This window comes from Tamandua tetradactyla, chromosome 9, assembly GCF_023851605.1.
Source record: "Tamandua tetradactyla isolate mTamTet1 chromosome 9, mTamTet1.pri, whole genome shotgun sequence".
NCBI lineage: Eukaryota > Metazoa > Chordata > Mammalia > Pilosa > Myrmecophagidae > Tamandua > Tamandua tetradactyla.
Window position 1 is genome coordinate 80,239,368 of NC_135335.1, and position 18,006 is coordinate 80,257,373.

An 18,006-nucleotide genomic window follows, 5' to 3' on the forward strand; every position below is an offset into this window, starting at 1 on the left:
GTGTAAATAGTTGGAACTCCAGTGGAAAGCATGTGTATAGGGAGGTTCTTGCATGAACTGTAGTGCTTTAGCCCTGTGAATTGGTAAAACTCTTAAGAGTAGGAAATGCCACTATCTTGGGTCTATCAAGATTCTCATCCTATGTGAGGTCCTGAGTTCCTCTGGGTCCACTGCTTAGTCATTTTTCATAACCAACACTGCTCCATAACACACTTAGCATTTCTTTATATCCACGCTAATAAATATTTTCATGGAATTCTAATATTTTCAAATACAATTGTGTGATTTTGCAGGCTTTAAGTAGAATCTATGTATATTAAATCTCTGTGGCTCTAAGCATGATTATTCACTATTTGACACTCTCAAAGCCAGAACTTTGACTGGTTCATTAATTTGAGACTGGCGTTGGGCAAATGCTCTCAGTAACTTCTCATTACCTGAACAGGATTTCTTTCTGAATTACGTTCCAACTACCAAGAAGTAATTGATTACACTTAATTCTCAGATAGTCCTCTAAAATAGTGTTTTAGTTTGCTAGCTGTTGGAATGCAATACACCAGGAATGGGATGGCTTTTTAAAAGGGGAATTTAATAAATTGCTGGTTTACAGTTCTAAAGCTGAGAAAATGTCCCAATTAAAACATGTCTATAAAAATGTCCAATCAAAGGCATCCAGAGAAGATACCTTGGTTCAAGAAGGCCGATGAAGTTTAGGGTTTCTCTCTCAAGTGAAAAGGCATATGGTGAACACAGTCATAGTTTCTCTCTCAGCTGAAAGGGCACAAGGTGAGCACGGTGTCATCTGCTAGCTTTCTCTCCTGGCTTCCTGTTTCATGAAGCTCCCCGAGAGGTGTTTTCCTTCTTCATCTTCAAAGGTTGATGGCTGGTGGACTCTCTGCTTCATGGTGCTGCTGGAAGGGCACATGGCAAACACGGTGTCATCTGCTAGCTTTCTCCAAAATGTTTCCTTTTTTATAGGATTCCAGTAAACTAATCAAGACCCACCTGAATGGGTGGAGACAGTTTAACAAACATTCTTGATTGAGTCACATCTCCAGGGAGATGATCTAATTACAGATTCAAACATGCAGTATTGAATAAGGATTAGAAGAAATGGCTGGATTTATAAAATGGGATTAGGATTAAAACATGGCTTTTCTAGGGTACATACATCTTTTCAAACCAGCATAGCCTCCCAAATTACCATTAAAGCATGATATAAACATCTCTGGGTCAATGCGATATGATTTACAAAAGCATTAATTCATTCACTTACTCATTTACAAATTACCTATTGAACATGCACTTAAGGTCTGTCACTGTGAAAGTCCTAGGACTATGACGACATGGTTTTTTGATACTACATTGGAGAAAGATGAACATGTAAGTCAACATGTGCTACGAAGTATAAAAACTCTGAAATAGGTACAACAGAAGAAAACGAGAGTGTCCATCTTTATTCCTGGAGAGAGGCTTGTCAATGTTACAGCTCAAGAATTCCAGGAGTACCATCAAAAGAATTATGTGTGCAGCTAAGTGGTGTCATGAAACTAAAATTCTGAGCTTATAGACCATGGACAAATGAAGATATTCAGTTAGTTGTCAAGATTAATGCCTACCTCTTAGTATTCAGAAGCAAAAAGTGAATTCATAGTTTGCAAAATGTTTATCTCAGTTGTGAAAACAAAAAAAGGTATTTGTTTACTACCATCTATTTTAGAAACTCCCACTGTTGTGTTCCACCCATTAGAAACTAGTAAAAGTCAAAGATCTCTCCAGCTAATAGTTAATGGCAGTGATCACTTTAAAAAGAAATAAATTAATGCATTTTGTCCCTTTTTTTACAGATTAAAATTATACTTAGGAGGGTAACCATTGTATGCTCTATTTTCCTTAAAGGTTTTATTTTTTCTTAAAATTTTAATTTTGAAATAAAATTTTTAAAAATTTGAAATAAAACTAATATGCTTAAAGGTTAGTTAAAAATACTTTTCATTAAAATAGAAAAAGTATGCATTATATATTCTCTGTTCACATGCAACCTGGTGCTATAACCGCTCATCTTTAATCCTTCAAAAACATTCAGGATGAAATTGTAGCACTATAGTATTAATTGATAATGCTTTCTCTAAAAAGTGTTTGATGTTTTTCATGTTCTCAAATCTGCCAATTCTATTTTTGGGTGTTGTTTTGTTTTCAAAAAGGCAATAGAATCAAATCATTCTGAGTTTTTAGACATGCAAAGACTAGTAACAATGCTTATTGTTTGAGTCTTAAATTTCTCAGGTTGAGATTAATGTGACTATTTATAGGATACCATTCCTGAAAAACACAATACTGTCTTTCATAATCTCACCTTTATGAAGTCTGTAAACATCGGTTGGATTAGCTCATAAATTTAGCAATAAATTTAATAAAGTAAATATACATTACATAGAGCTTGTCTTTACTGGGGACATTCTAAAGTCCATGCTTATAAAGAAGAGATTTGATCTATGTGTCTAGACATCAATTTAGGATTAATGAAAACAAAGGAATTATTTTATCTTTATGGTTAACCAAGTTTTTGAAATTATTAAATAATATATACACTTTAGTAGAAAACTCAGAAAGCCATTTGAAAGAGTAAAGTCACTCATCAGCCTTCCTCTTAGAACAATCACTATTTTCTTGTCCACCAAAAAGAGCAATGCATGATTAAAGCATCTGTGAGCTACCCTTCAAACAAAGTGTCAATTAGAATGACTTTGGTGACAATGAAAACTTTTCTGATGACATAATAGTATTAGATTTTAATCAAGAGACCAAAACACACAGAAATGCAGAAAGTTTTGCAAATTTCTTTCCTCATTAAGTTAATGACAAATAAGTACATTTAAACAGTAGTCAGAGTAATGAATGGCAACGAATATTGCACACAGATAAAACGCTCATCAAAAGAAAATGTTACTACTGACAACTTGCCTGTATAATCTGCGTGAAACTTTTCAGGCTGAGCAATGCTGCCGCGGCAGTAAGGAGAACAGGGCTGATGCAGAGTGATCAAATTAAAATAATATAATAATAATAATTAAACTTTCTTAGCTGTAAAGTCAGTGGGAGCAACGGTGATTGGGCTAGAGGTGGCAAAAAAGACATGCTTTTTAATCTTATCTCCTACTGCCTCAGAGGAAATATGTTGATTCTTGGTGCAATTATTTCCCACAAGAACCTTGCACTAAGAAAAGCCACCGGGTATTTCTTTAGTTATGAAGAACTATTATAATAATATTTTTAATTATTATGAAGCTTCCATTTAGATGCTCAGGGTGTTATATCAACAATTAAAACACCATCATCATAAACAACAATAATTAAAACCACATAAAGAGTACATCACGAAACAGCTGGGGAGCACTAAACGGGTGGCACTGCTCAACGAGAAGGGTCCTTTCGCAGTCTTCCCTGTAATGTGATATTATGTAGCTATTTTCTGAAGTGCAAAACCAGAAGCTGTTCACAAATCACCATTAATTTACCAACTACAAAATGCTTACAAGTTGATCCATGAAACATGGCTCTCCCATTTGAGGAAATTATTCAGTATCCACTGTTTCCTCTGAAATCAGGGCTTTAAAAAAATATTGTAATGCTAATTAAAATGAGAAAAGAATCTACCAGCAGAGTTTCTGATTGAATAGAGAATGCTTGCAGGATTTTAATAATTCCGTCTCTTTTTTTCATATTCTCTGATTATTATGAGAGTAGATTGTTTAATTCATTTATCATTTCATCTCAGCATCTGTAAACTGAGGGACAAAATTCTTTCTGGCAAGAGAAATTACTTTAGGATGTAAAAGGGAAGATCCGATTTATCTCCTAAATGATTCTCACAACTCTTCCCATGAACCCAATATAAAGACAGGGAGATTAACTTTCTGGTTTAAAAAATATTTTTTTCTTTGAGATAGTTTAAGAATATAATAGTATTTTCTTGTTAAAATGTATGGTTTTTTTTCTTTTTTTATTTAAACTTTCTATTGAAGTCTATCCTTTCTCACCATAAAGTGAAAAAATGTACATGTATAACAACGCGTTCTCACGAAGTGAGCATACCCATGCAATCTCTACTCCAATGGATAATAGAACATGTCCAGTATCAGCAAAGTCTCCTTCCTGCCCACTCTAAGTTATTATACTACACCAAAAAAAGTAGCCAGTAGGCTGCCTTCTATAACAATCTCTTTGCACTATTTATTTTTGAAGTTTGTAAAAATAGGTGTGCACTGAGCTTAGTCTTTGATGACTTTTTTTTTTGCTCCACGTATGTTTATGAGGTTCACCCACGATGCTGGGAAAAGAAGCCGTGCCTTCATTTGCATTACTGTACAGCATCACTTTATGTGAAATAAAGTTTATTTGGTTGCACCAGGTTTCAAGCTGCTTTTACAAACATTTTTGTACATGTCTTTTGGTGCACATATGTTTGTATTTCCGTTGAGTAAATCCCTAGGGTAGAATTGCCCGGTCTTAAAATTTGTTTGCTCAGCTTCAGTAGATGTGGCCAAACAGTTTCCCAAAATTGTTCACTCAGTTTACATAACCACTACCCTGTGTGTAAAAGTACCAGTTGTTCAATATCTTCATCAAGAGTTGTGGTTTGCACCTTTTTTTTAATTTTAACTTTTATTTTTAAGTTATTTAAGTGTGTTTTTTAATATTATCTCTTTTTGTTTTAATTTGAATTTCCCTGATAACTATTGTTATTCAGCAACTTTGTATACACGTTGGACATTGGAGAGCTTCTTTTGTCAAGTACATAGGGATAAGGAAGACAGTGTCTGTCTTTTAGAACCACGTGTACTCTTTCAGAGCAGGGGAAGAAAAGTTTATTTGGTCTGGAAATGAAATTGTCTGTAGTGCATAATCTAATCCAACTGGTCTGTATAGCTCATTCGAACAAGTAAAACACAGGGAACTCAGAATAAGAAAGAGGTCCTTTAATCCTGTATAGATTATTGCAATGCCTGGAAACATCTTAGAGTATAATAAGCAGATAATAAAAAAGGATTGGCAAAGTCCCCTGAGGGAGGGGAGAAAGATTATCTGTTTAATATAATCTAGGATGTTTCCAGGTATTAGAATATTCTATATAGGATTAAAGACCTCTTTCTTATTCTCTGCTTCCTGTCTTTCAGTCATTGCATGCTTCACGATGTTGTTCCTTTTTGTAGTAACACAACCTTCATTGATAAGTATACGCCACTGTTCGCCAATCTACTTCTCCATCATTGCATCTGTCAGCCACCTGCATTCATCAGTTATCATGTACAGGGCCCAAAGTCCACAGTCCATCAACATTCTCAATTTTAGATTATTTCATTGTTCCCAAGAGACAGAAAACCAATAAACACACCCTCACCAAATAGGAAATCTAAACCTCCTCTTAACCCTTCTCCCTCACCCCATTATTTACCTCTGCTGTTGCTGTGGTAATGATGATGGTTTCCTTTTGAACATAGCTCAGAGCATGCAATAGCAGTTTTCCCCTGTACCCCAGACTTAAACCCTCTTCATACAAGAATCATATCTTTGAATTAATTCTTACAAGAACTCATTCATATTTCTAATGTGAGTCAGTGGGATGTGTAGGTCTATACAACCCCTTTCAATCTTGTTCATCTTCAATACGGTAATATTACTTCTAGACCTACTAGAGAATCAGCTTCACTCTTATCTATTCCCTTACATTGGAATTCAACCTCATTAGCTAATGGTTCACCCATCTCTAGTCTCTATGTATCTCTTAGTCCCCTGTATACTGTATTATAAGCCTCTGATTATACCTTATGCTAAACTGGAATCATATAATATCTCTCCTTTTGCGTCTGGCTAACTCTCCACTCAGCATTATGTCCTCAAGGTTCATCCATCTTGTCATGTGCTTCAGGACATCATTTTGTCTTACTACTGCATAATATTCCATCATATATATATGTATATACAAAACATTTTGTTGATCCACTCCTCTCTTGATGGGCTTTTGGTTAGTTTCCATCTTTTGCCAATTGTGAATAATGCTGCTATGAACATCGGTGTGCAAATATCTGTTTGTGTCATTGCTTTCAGCTCTTCTGGGTATATACCAAGTAGTGCCACTGCTGGGCCATAGTGCAATTCGATATTTAGTTTCCTAAGGAACCACCAAACAGTCTTTCATAGTGGCTGCACCAGTACAGGCTCCTGGAGAGCTGGGAATGGGAGCTGGTGATGGGGTTCAGGTGCTTGGGGTATGGGATGAGTCACCGGTCGTGGGGCTGCACTGGTGAGGGTAGCACACCCAAGGAATGTGGCCTGGCTTCCCTCCTAGTCCCACACTCCTGTCCTGCAGTCCCCATCACTCCGCATCTCCATGCCTCCTTCATTTCTGTTTTTTAATTGCACACATGGACTTTGCAATAATCAATTTTTTCCTCACTTTAGAATATCGATGAGGGCTTTTAAAATTAGGAACAATTTTTTTGAGCTTGCTCAGATTTTAGAGTAGCAGTCTCCTTTCTACTTCCCTCCTTCTAGATGGCAAGTTTCATACTAACAGGAAGATTTGGTTTTTGAAAAATTTAAATACCATACAAGAATATGTGGACTTGATCACCTAAAAAAAATGTTGTTTCCTTCTACCATACCTCCAATATTGAAAATAGAAATGTTAGTTCTTAAGTAACACCAGGCTTAATTTTCTAGGAAGCTTTTGGGGAAAAGAAAAGCTCAGGTTAAATTACACTAAAGGGACAATCACTAATCAAATGAAATGAGTGGACGACTTTACAAGTAAATCATTCATGATTTTAGAGTTGACACACATTTTAGGTGAGAGAATTAACAGCCAGTATTTGGGACTCCAATAATGTTTTGCATTTAAATAGAAAAAGGTGGAAACTAAGCCAATATTTTAATTTGGAGACAACTGTAGCTCATTTGAGAAGCTGGAGAGCAATTATAGTCCATTTTAGAAGCATGTGCAAGCATTCCTTCAATGTTGTCACTGATGTTCTAAATTTAGCATAAAACAATGAGGCTTGGAAAACTTTAAAAATCAGGGCTTGGAAGCTCTTTTTCACACATAAAAGATGTAAAATGGTGATAGATGTACTTTAATAAGTTCAAATGACTTAGCACAACTCTATTTTTTAGTAGCCCTTTGTTCTTCTCCACCTTCACTCTATTAACACTGAGCATCCATGTTACCTAATTTATGAAAATGTTAAACTGGATATTTAAGTTGTATTATATCATTCAAAGTCTGGGATCATCTCTTAATTTAAAAAATGCCTAGAAAGTAGCATAATACCTTCATTTTATAAATAGCCAATATATATTTAATAAATGCAAAACCCTTACTATGTGATAAATAAATTGTTCGTTAAAGAATGGAACAAAAAAAGGCTCATGCGGAAAAGAGTCCATATCCTTACTCCCAGCCTTCATTCATTACTATTAAATTTGATGAATTCGTAGTTGGAAATCCTTATTTGAAACTACTATAATATTTTAAGAATGGCAGTAAAACTTTCTCAGATATCCTAAAAGAGAAACATCATTATGATGCAAAGAAACAAAAATCTTTTCCCAAAAGAGGAAAATCCTCTTTGGGGAAAGATCATTTTGGGGTCTAGTTGACTTTCCTGATTTTCCACTGAAATTTTATTTTTTGTATTACTTCTTATTCTGTTTATGCAGTCATAATAAGGCATTTTAAGAAAGAATTTTGCACCAAAAAAAAAAAAATTGTCAGTGAGGAGGCTTAGTTTTTATGTGAACATACCCTGTAGTAGCTTTATATTGTACTTTCAGAAATACCCTGAAAAATGAAAATACAGAAATTAGTTTTATGGTCTTATTTTATTTTTCAAATAATCATGACCACCCCCCTAGTCTGTCTTCATATGATATTCATTGACCACACGTGGTTTTTCTTCAGCTCATTTGAGGCAAAAATGGCCAGCAAAGAAATGTAAAGGAATATAACATCCCCCCAAAAGTTCAAATGCAGTGGGGTGGAAGCCTTGGGAGAGTGTGTGCTGATGCATGATTGTCTTTGCCATGTCATCACTCCAACTGCTTCCTTTTCCACCCCTTCTTCAAGTCTTGCAGCACTTTTCTTTCATTTTATCCCTTTTAAAAATATGAAATAAGTGGTAAAATTCATTTATTTCTAAAATCAAGCATTAAAAATTGCTCTGCCAAATTGTATTGTTCTCCACACATTTCTATTAACTTGGTAAACAGACTTTTAATTGTGAAATGAGAACGGAGAGCCTTCCTGCAAATCTTAGGTTCTCTCAACAGCAAATTTCTTGGAGACTAAGTAAATGTCCTTAAAAATCAAGCAGAACTGTGTAAAAATCACTATGTCACATTCATAATTTAGTCTAGAAACTTAGAGCTAGAGCTAAGGAACTATTTATTGTTCTTAATCATTTCTAGCATAACTGTTTAAATAAAATATGGTGTTCTAGTTTGCTAGCTGCCAGAATGCAATATACCAGAAACAGAACGGCTTTTAATAAGAGGAATTTATTAAGTTGCAAGTTTGCAGTTCTCATCTGTGAAAATGTGCAAATTAAAGCAAACCTATAGAAATGGCCAATCTAAGGCTTCCAGGGAAAAATACCTTGGCTCAAGAAGGCTAATGATGTTCAAGCTTTCTCTCTCAACTGGTAAGGTACATGGCGAACAGGGCAATGTCTGCTAGCTTTTTCTCCAGGATTCTTGTTTCATGAAGCTCCCCCAGGGGCATTTTCCTTCTTCATCTCCGAAGGTCTCTGACTGCACGGGCTCTCGTGGTTCTTGTGGTTCTGTTGCTCTCTCCAAAATGTTTCCTCCATTAAAGGATTCCAGTAAACTATTCAAGACCCACTTGGAATGGGTGGAGTCACATCTCCCTCTAATCAAATGTTAATACCCACAATTGGGTATGTAACATTCCGTGGAGGTAATCTATTCAAGTTTCCAAAGTATAGTACTGAACAGAGATCAAAAGAAACAGCTGCCTCCACCAGATGAATTAGAATTAAAACATGGCTTTCCTAGGGTGCATAGTTCTTTCAAACCAGCATGTATCACATTTGAAATGGGATTTCTTCAGGGTAGTGTTGTTGATATATTTTGTTTGGGATTTTTTTTTCTAACAGGTGTGCAAGCAAGTAACAAAGATGAAGCATCATGGGCTTTCTAATTGAAGAAAAGTTACGAATTAATTTAAAGAATTTTGACCATTTTGTTTAACTTATCACTTAATTCATTAAATGTTCCTTGAAAAAAATTCTAAATTGAATTTTATACCAAAAGCAATCCACATATTTCTTCTTCTAATGACTTCTTGTTTTTATGGGTATTAACAGACCAAATATCCAATACATAATTGTCATCTTTTGTATATAATATACAAAATATAATGCATTTATATCTCTAAGAAGAGCGTTTATATAAAGTGTATGTTCTAAAAGCATCACAGCTCAAACTTTTAAGCTCATAGAATTTTAGGATATATTAGCATTATTCAAATATTAGGGTAGAGCTATTTTACATAATAAATACCACAAAAGATATTTACATATATATATTTTTTCTAAATGGAATGGGAGACTGTTGGATTTTGTTTCTCAAAGATTCTCTTTCTCAAATACTTTAGAAGGAGCTAACAAACTGTGTTTTATGTTATAGTATCTGGAAATAACATGCTAGCATACACAAACATGTACACACATGTCCTAAATATATAAATACCATTCATTGCAGTGTTTTCATTTTTTTACAGAGTTTTCATTTTAACCCAGTGATTTCCTTACTAGAAAACTGTGTATTCTTTTGAAATGTAATATTTCATGCTATGAAATATGTATCTTTTGAACAAGTCCAGCATTCATTCAAGATGAAATCTATTAAAACCAATTGTCCCTTATGATTTGTCCCCCCTAATCTCATGGTTAATCAGCATGTTCGCATGCACCTGTACCTTTTACACATTGTTCTTTATCTCGTTATCTGTGAATTTTTCCCCTTTGGTTTACTGTTCTGTGTCTTGTTAGCCATGAATCCCTCTCCTCTTTGGTTTACACTGCCATTTATCTGGGACCTTTGGGACATAATTGATATGCAATTCTTGTTTTTTGAATGGTATTTTATTAAAATATTCCATCGCCAGACTCAGAATATTTGACTTCTTGATATACCATATCCCGTTGGGTGCTTTTCTTAAATGTGTCCTTTATCCACACATTGCTTTTAATTCTTCTGCCATTATCTCTATCAGTTTTCCCTACAGCTCTAATCCATGCTGAATAATGCATCAGAATAACCATTTTGTAGCAGTACTGCCAGTATGCCATGAATCTATTCTACAACATTTAAGTCCCTCTATTTCCTACAGGATAGATTCATTCATTCATTTATTGTGTGTCTTCTATGTGCCAAGATACTGTTCAGACTTTAAACTTCATGGGCTGGAATTCAAGACCCTCTGAATCCAGCTGTGATCAACATTTTAAACAATATCTCTGAACTCTGACTTCTCGAGTGTTACCATCTAGCTAAATTTTTCTTCTCTTCTTGTCTTCTTTATACTTATCTTGTCGCTTCCTGTTTTCCAAATTTTGCACATTAACAATGCTTTGTTATCTACTACCTAACCTAATTTTTAAGATCTAGTCAAATTTCTCCTCCTTCATGAAAATTTCATAAACCATTCCAGATATGATTCATTTATTATCGATTGTATTTAATTTTTGTTTTAATTGCGGGCTGCCTTCTAATATATTTTACTGTATTGCATTGATATTTTTTATTGTAGATGTTAATATTGTTTAATGAATAGGATATGGGCTTTAGTAGAATTGGGAGTATTTGACGACAAATTTCCAGGAAGCTACAAGTTAACCATGTTATCTTCGTTAACTTAATTTCTGAAAGGTTTTCCTACCTGTAAAGTGAATTTCATAATAAGTACTTCCTACAGTGATTGCTGAGAATTCAATACATAGCATTGGTAGTTATTGATTATGATTTTCCTTCAGTGTTACAATTCTTATATTTACATTTACCAAATGTAAAAATAACTACGCTTATTTTATTTCAGTATATATACTAATATAAAGAACAGGATCATGGAAAACATGAATAATTGATTATTTAATTAAGTATCTATTTATACACTTATGGGGGTATTCAATAAACCAAGATTATAAGACTGTGAGAGAGGGTAATATACCATAGCTAAATAATTAATTTTTGATTATATAAATAGACACATGTTTATGTGTGTATGTTTGTACGTGAGTATATAAGTGTGTATGTAAGTTTGTATTATATTTGCATAGATAGGTTTGTGCACATATACACACTTAAACACACACACACACATATATATACATATCCTTATACACCAAGAAAATTAAGTCAGACAAGAAGCTGATTATCTTCAGTTGAAATGTTTCTAGACAGCATAGCTCTGTTGTCAAGGTACTTGGAAGTAATAACACACTTTCTTGAAGGGCAATACATCAACATTGTAAAGCAGACTTCAAGATTGCAATTTGAAGAGAACTCAGGATGTGCATTTTGAACCAGTAAGGTTTAATTATATGAAAGGAAAATATACAAAACTGCTTTCTAAGTTTATACCAATTGAGAACTTATACATCTAATGAGGTGCTTTTAAAGAGCATTTCTGGATTCAGGAAGAATTTCAAACTTAATCTTCCATTGAATTATTGATCAACTTAATGAAGGGAGCAACTCCTTATTTTTCACGTTATTTTTCACATTAAAATGAAGCACACAGCTCTATGGCACTGCCTTTCATTTGTTCGTCCCAGTTGGAATGCATGGCTCATCTCTCAAGGGAATGTTCTTGGTATTTATTATTGATTTTATAGCTCAAAAATATAAGTGGACAGCAAATGGGCTGGGTTTCAGATAGGAAATAATCACTTGGAAGGAGAAACCAGCTGGACGGTTGTGATAAACTGGTTTTTCTTTTTGTCTGAATTTTATACCTAGTTATAGGTAGTTTACAGAATTAAGCTCCATATGGACAAAATGCTACTGAGGGGACTGCAGCATAACCTGTGTGTAGTTACAGATGCTTCTCTCACTCCTTTTGGGACACATTTTAGGAGAAACATTTCATAATCAGGGATTTAGTAATAATGAAAGATTTGGCTTTCATCTGTTTTTCGTGGATTTACCAGAGCTGAGATAAAGGAAACAAACATAGCCAAATGTTAGTTGTGATAGCAGTAAAGCAGTCTCAACCAGTGGTTCCTGAATATGAGGAAACACACACACCATCACCTCCAGAAGCAGCAGCGCTGTAATCCCCAGTAAAGAAATAATTTCACTGTTTATGCTGCACAGTCCTGTGATTGCTTTTTTTAAAAATCTAGAACAATGTGAAGAGTGAACTCTAATGCTAGTCATGGACTGTAGGTAATTGTACTGTTATAAAAATGTTTTTTCAGTAACTTTAGCAAACATACCGCACTAACGCAAGGTATTAACAATAGGGTGGTAAATGGAAACTGTGCATCTGATGCAAAATTTTTCTTTAAACCTATAACTTCTCTAACATAAAAAAAGAAATAGTTTCCATGCTTTTTAGGAATATAGAAATAAATTACCTATAATAAAAGAAAAGGACCTTGATGAATTACTCAGTAGTTTCCTTCTTTACACTATTTAATCTAAATGTGAGTAATGCAGACTCCCCAAGAGCTCATCTATGAGGAGGATTCTAAGTTATAATAATGATTTGGGGTTATAGATAAGCATTCTTGAAACTATAGCATAAATAATGTATCAATCAGGGTTCAACCATGAAACTGAAACCACTAAGTGTTTGAGACAGATAAATATATAACATAGGGAATTGATTTTGCCTAAAATGGAAGACTGAATGGCCAAACAGGAGAGAAGAAGCAAACCTGAGGTTAGTAAAACATTAAGCTCCAAATATGCATAACCTAGAGAGACATATAGAAGGGATATTATCAGAGCCTAGGGGCCAGATCATCAGGAGACTGGGTTCAAGGTGGACCTCTCCAGCAGGAGCTGAACCCAAGAGAAGCTTCCTGAAGTAAAGGGAAAAGGAGAAATAATCTGGCTTCTCCCTTCCACTGCTTTAAGTTGCCACCCGATACCTCCCAAAGCCAGCTAACAGAGGGAAACATCTCCTACTGAGTCAACCCCTCTGTGATTTTCCTTCCTGGGGAAAAATGATGAATTGATCAGAGGATGAACAGGCCCAGGGTCAGCAAAGATAGACATCATTTTCATGATATAGTATGCCAAACTTCAAAGTATTTAAAATGTAATACATTGCCTTCCAGATTCATGATATAGATTCATTAGATTGCTAAATTATAAAAAGTAGGAACTAAAAAAAAATGAGGTTAAAGAAATATTGCCTGTACAGCTGAAAAGTTTAGACACATCTCATATTAATGGCAACATAAAAATCAATTTTCATTACAGTTTAATAAGCAAAGACAGCTTTAAATTTATTTATGCAATTCAGAAAGTATATACTTTACTTATAAATTCTCATCTATGTGTTTTAATGCTTATTGGTAATTATTTCCTATAATCAATATCAACTATGGAAAAAGAATAGTGGATTTTTAAACTGTATTTTCCACAATGTAACAATATTATAAATCAAAAACTAATATTCTTGATTTGAGAAAAATGCCAGCTTTCTTAACTGCTGGTTTGAAACTTTTTTGTACCCCAGAAAAGCCATGTTTTTAAAATCCTGATCTAATCTTGCGGGGTCAGATTATTGTTTGGGTGGAACCTTTTGATTAAGTTGTTTCCATGGGGATGTTATCCACCCAATTGTGGGTGAGACCTCTTGATAAGATGAAGATGTGACCCTACCCACTCAAGGTTGTCTTCATCTTTTCCCTGGAGCCCAGTATGAAGAGAATAAAGGGCAGAAAATACAGAGCGCAGAGCTGATACAGAGAGCAGACACCTAGACACAGGCAGAAGGAAATGCCACAGGAGATGTCAGAAGCTCAGAGAGCCATTTGAAGCTGGGAGAAAAGGACAGCAGACATTGCCTTGTGCCTTCCCAAGTGAACTTACCCTCCTGTTGATACCTTAATTTGGGCATTCTCATGGCCTTAGAGTAGTAAATTTGTAACCTAATAAATCCCCTTTATACAAAACCAATCCATTTCTTGAATTGCATTCTTGCACCATTAGCAAACCAAAACGTTAACCTACTCGGTAGATTACAAATAGTACCTCATGTTTTATTATCATTTATTCAGGAAACAACTGCTAATCATGTCAAGGGCAGGCCATAGATTTCAGTCTTCTAAACTCTTCACAGTTTATTGCATTCTAGGTATAAGTTAAAGGGGTCAAAAGATAATCTAATCTTATGAATAAATAGAAAAGGGTACATACAGTGAAAAACTTTAATTAAAAATTACAATTAAACCTATGAAATTGAAAACATTAAAAATAAGTCTGTGACATTTTTCTTGATTTCTTTCCTTTATTCCCTGATGTTTCACCAAAGGCCCATTGCTTCAGGAAATCATTTCCTTGAAAATGGTCTTATAAGCTTCAAGGAGAATATTTTTAATAAAAACTAAAATATTTACATATTTATTGTACAGAATATCATCTCCATTACATAACAAACTTTATCTTTATGGCACAAGGAACCTTACATGATGATAAATCATAATCCTGTCATAGGGTACCATGATTTAGCATCTAAATCAGCTCTACCTCAAGTATTGAAACATACGCTCATCCCCTTTTTTTCTCTCTCTTTTAAATGTTTTTATTTATTTATTTTTGTCTCATCCTCTTTTAAGTTGCCAGGTTAACCTTGAAAATATTGTATACCTGATTCATATTAGAATACCTTAAAAGGCAGCACAACAAATTAGGCAACTATGATAAACCTATTAAAACCAAGAAATATAACCTCTTCTAAATGATGAAACTACACAGTATGACTTCAGTCAAATATCTGTCTCAATATGCCTCATAACTAGACCCCCTGGTAAACATACTAACAAAAATATAATGGAGAGTGCTTACTGTTCAATATTTTTAGCAGGTTATGCTTGATTTGTTTAGGTGGCTCATTAAACAAATCTGGAGTTTATGGATTTATGGGATCACGTCTGACTGTGGCAATGTGCGAGATAAAGACTTTTAGGTTGCTTTTGAAGTTGGACTTTCCCAAAGGAAGAAACATTCGCCTATGTCTTGAAATTGTCTGTAGGTTTGATTTGACAATTTGATCCTTTGTGTTATCTCATCATCCTTTAATATTCTAAGATTTCTTCATTAATTAATTAACAAAAAGTTAGGAGGTTAAAAAAGATTCAAATGAGGAAACTTAAGGCATGCCAACATTTAAACTGCCTACCACATAACCTCATTACTTTGCTAGCCAGTTCCGCAATAAAGAATTAGCCAGTTCTCTTCGAATGACCCTAAAACCGCCCCACCAAAAATCACCTTCAGAATATTTTGTGGTTTGGGGAAAAGCAAACACCCTTTACTATTCCTGAAAGTAGAAGTGGGAAAACATATAGCACTCAATCTTGAACTGTTCTAAAGGTAGTTATTTTATCTCTTACATAAAAGGAACCGCAACAAATTAGAACTCTAGGCCATATGGAATCTAACCTCTCGGAGCTCCTCTCCAGTAAAGGATAATTACCAGCCTTGAAATGGAACCTTCTGCAAAATGGAAACTCAGATCAAATCTTGAGGATATTTATGTATCTTATAAATAGCCCTTTACAACGAGAAAATGTATGTACTCAATTCACAATTACATATTCATGATTATTTATAAATGTTTTAAGTTTATATTTAAGAACACAGATTTGGAGTAATTTGTCTTTTCATTATTTCTTTTTTTTTATTTTAACATTTGTTCCCCCTATTATTTATTTTTATTCCATGTGTTCTACTCATCTGTTGATATGGTAGATAAAAGGAGCATCAGACACAAGGTGTTCACAGACATAGAGTCACACTGTGAAAGCTATATCATTGTTCAATCAAGAAACATGGCTACTGGAACACAGCGCTACATTTTCAGGCAGTTCCCTCCAGCCTCTCCAGTACATCTTAAACAACAAGGTGATATCTACTTAATGCGTAAGAGTAACCTCCAGGATAACCTCTCGACTCTGTTTGGAATCTCTCGGCCATTGACACTTTGTCTCATTTCACTCTTCCCCCTTTTGGTCAAGAAGGTTCTCTCAATCCCTTGATGTTAATTCTCAGCTCATTCTAGGGTTTTTCTCAATCCCTTGATGCTGAGTCTCAGCTCATTCCAGGATCTCTGTCCCACATTGTCAGGAAGGTCCACACCCCTGGGAGTCATGTCCCATGCAGAGAGGGGGAGGGTGGTGAGACTGCTTGTCGTGTTGGCTGGAGAGAGAGGCCACATCTGAGCAACAAAAGAGGTTCTCTTGGGGGGACTCTTAGGCCCAGATTTTAAGTAGACTTGACCTATCCTTTGTGGGGTTAAGTTTCATATGAACAAACCCCAAGACTGGGGGCTCAGACTATGGCTTTGGTTGTCCACACTGCTTGTGAGAATATCAAGAATTCAACTTGGGGAAGTTGAATTTCTCCCCGTTCTCACCATTCCCCGAAGGGGGCTTTGCAAATACTTTTCCACTCACTGATCGAATCATAAAATTTTCAAGCTTATGAAAAATAGAAATTGGAGATCCAAATATCATCTGATAAACAGCAAACTTGGAATATCTTATTTTTAAAAGCTTTTGTAATATTAAAGAAAGATTCATCAAAATGGCATTAGTTGTGTTTTCACCAGCTTTGGTGAAAAACAAAGCTTTGGGCCTAGCCAGTGGCCCAGGTTCAGGCCATCAAGTGTGTGGTGGTGGGATATGGAGCTGTAGGTAAAACTTGCCTACTGGTCAGTGACACAACCAATTCATGTACTAGAGAATATATTCCCATTTTCTTTCATAACTATTCTGCCAATGTCTTGGTAGATGGAAAACCAATGAATCTGGGCCTGTGGGATATAGCCCAAGAAGAAGATTATGACTGATTATGCCCCCTCTCCTATCCACAGATGTAGCCTTAATTTGCTTTGCCCCTGTGAGTCCTGCATCATTTGAAAATATTTATGCAAAGTAGTGTCCTGAGGTGTGACACCATTGTCCAAACACTCCCATCCTCATAGTGGGAGCTAAACTTGATCCTAGGGATACTGAAAACACGATTGAGAAACTGTGGAAGAAGCTAAGTCCCATCACCTATTCCCAAATTTGTCCATGGCAAAGGAGGTTGGTGCTGTTAAATATCTGGAGTGCTGGGCTCTCACACAGGGGACCTCAAGAGAGCATTCAGTGAAGTTATCAGAGCAGTGCTCTTTCAAGAAGAAGAAGAGAAAATGCCTGCTGCTGTAAACGTTAGAGCCTCTCCTTCCTTATGCTGTTCCACTTGGAACCTTTGTATGCTTTGCTCAGAAACAGAGGAGACTTCGCCTTTGATGCCAGGTTTTTGTTACAGATTCGTTTTTCCATAAGGCCATTTTGAACCAATCAGTAATTTCAAGGTTTTGTTTGTTGAAAGTGTAAGAGTTCAGACTTTCACACTCTATTAAAATTTACCACTAAATTACAAGCCTTCTTAAAACCTTATTTTTCAAAAGCCCTTATTCTTGCTCAGATTAAGAGTTGCCAAAATACCCTTTGAACTAAGTTATGTTGTTGTGTTACAAACATTAAGCACTAAATTGTTTTAAGGACCTTTGCTTTCAGGAAGATTGTAGGTCCTGATGTTAGGAAATGCAGACACTGTCTAACTCATTATCAGGTATGTAAAGGCTGAGAGCTTCCTCAATGAGATGTTGCCATAATGCATTCAATAATTTATCAATCTATGTTTATTACATAGCATTGCACTGTATGTCATAATGGAATGAGTAGAACAACTCAACTCTTC

At 35.1% G+C, this 18,006-nt stretch overlaps 1 pseudogene; it reads left to right on the plus strand.

The window, feature by feature from the left end:
• Nucleotides 1-1,338: 1,338 nt before the first annotated feature.
• LOC143645737 (ras-related C3 botulinum toxin substrate 1 pseudogene) lies at nucleotides 1,339-17,587 on the plus strand (annotated as a pseudogene).
• Nucleotides 17,588-18,006: the final 419 nt, after the last annotated feature.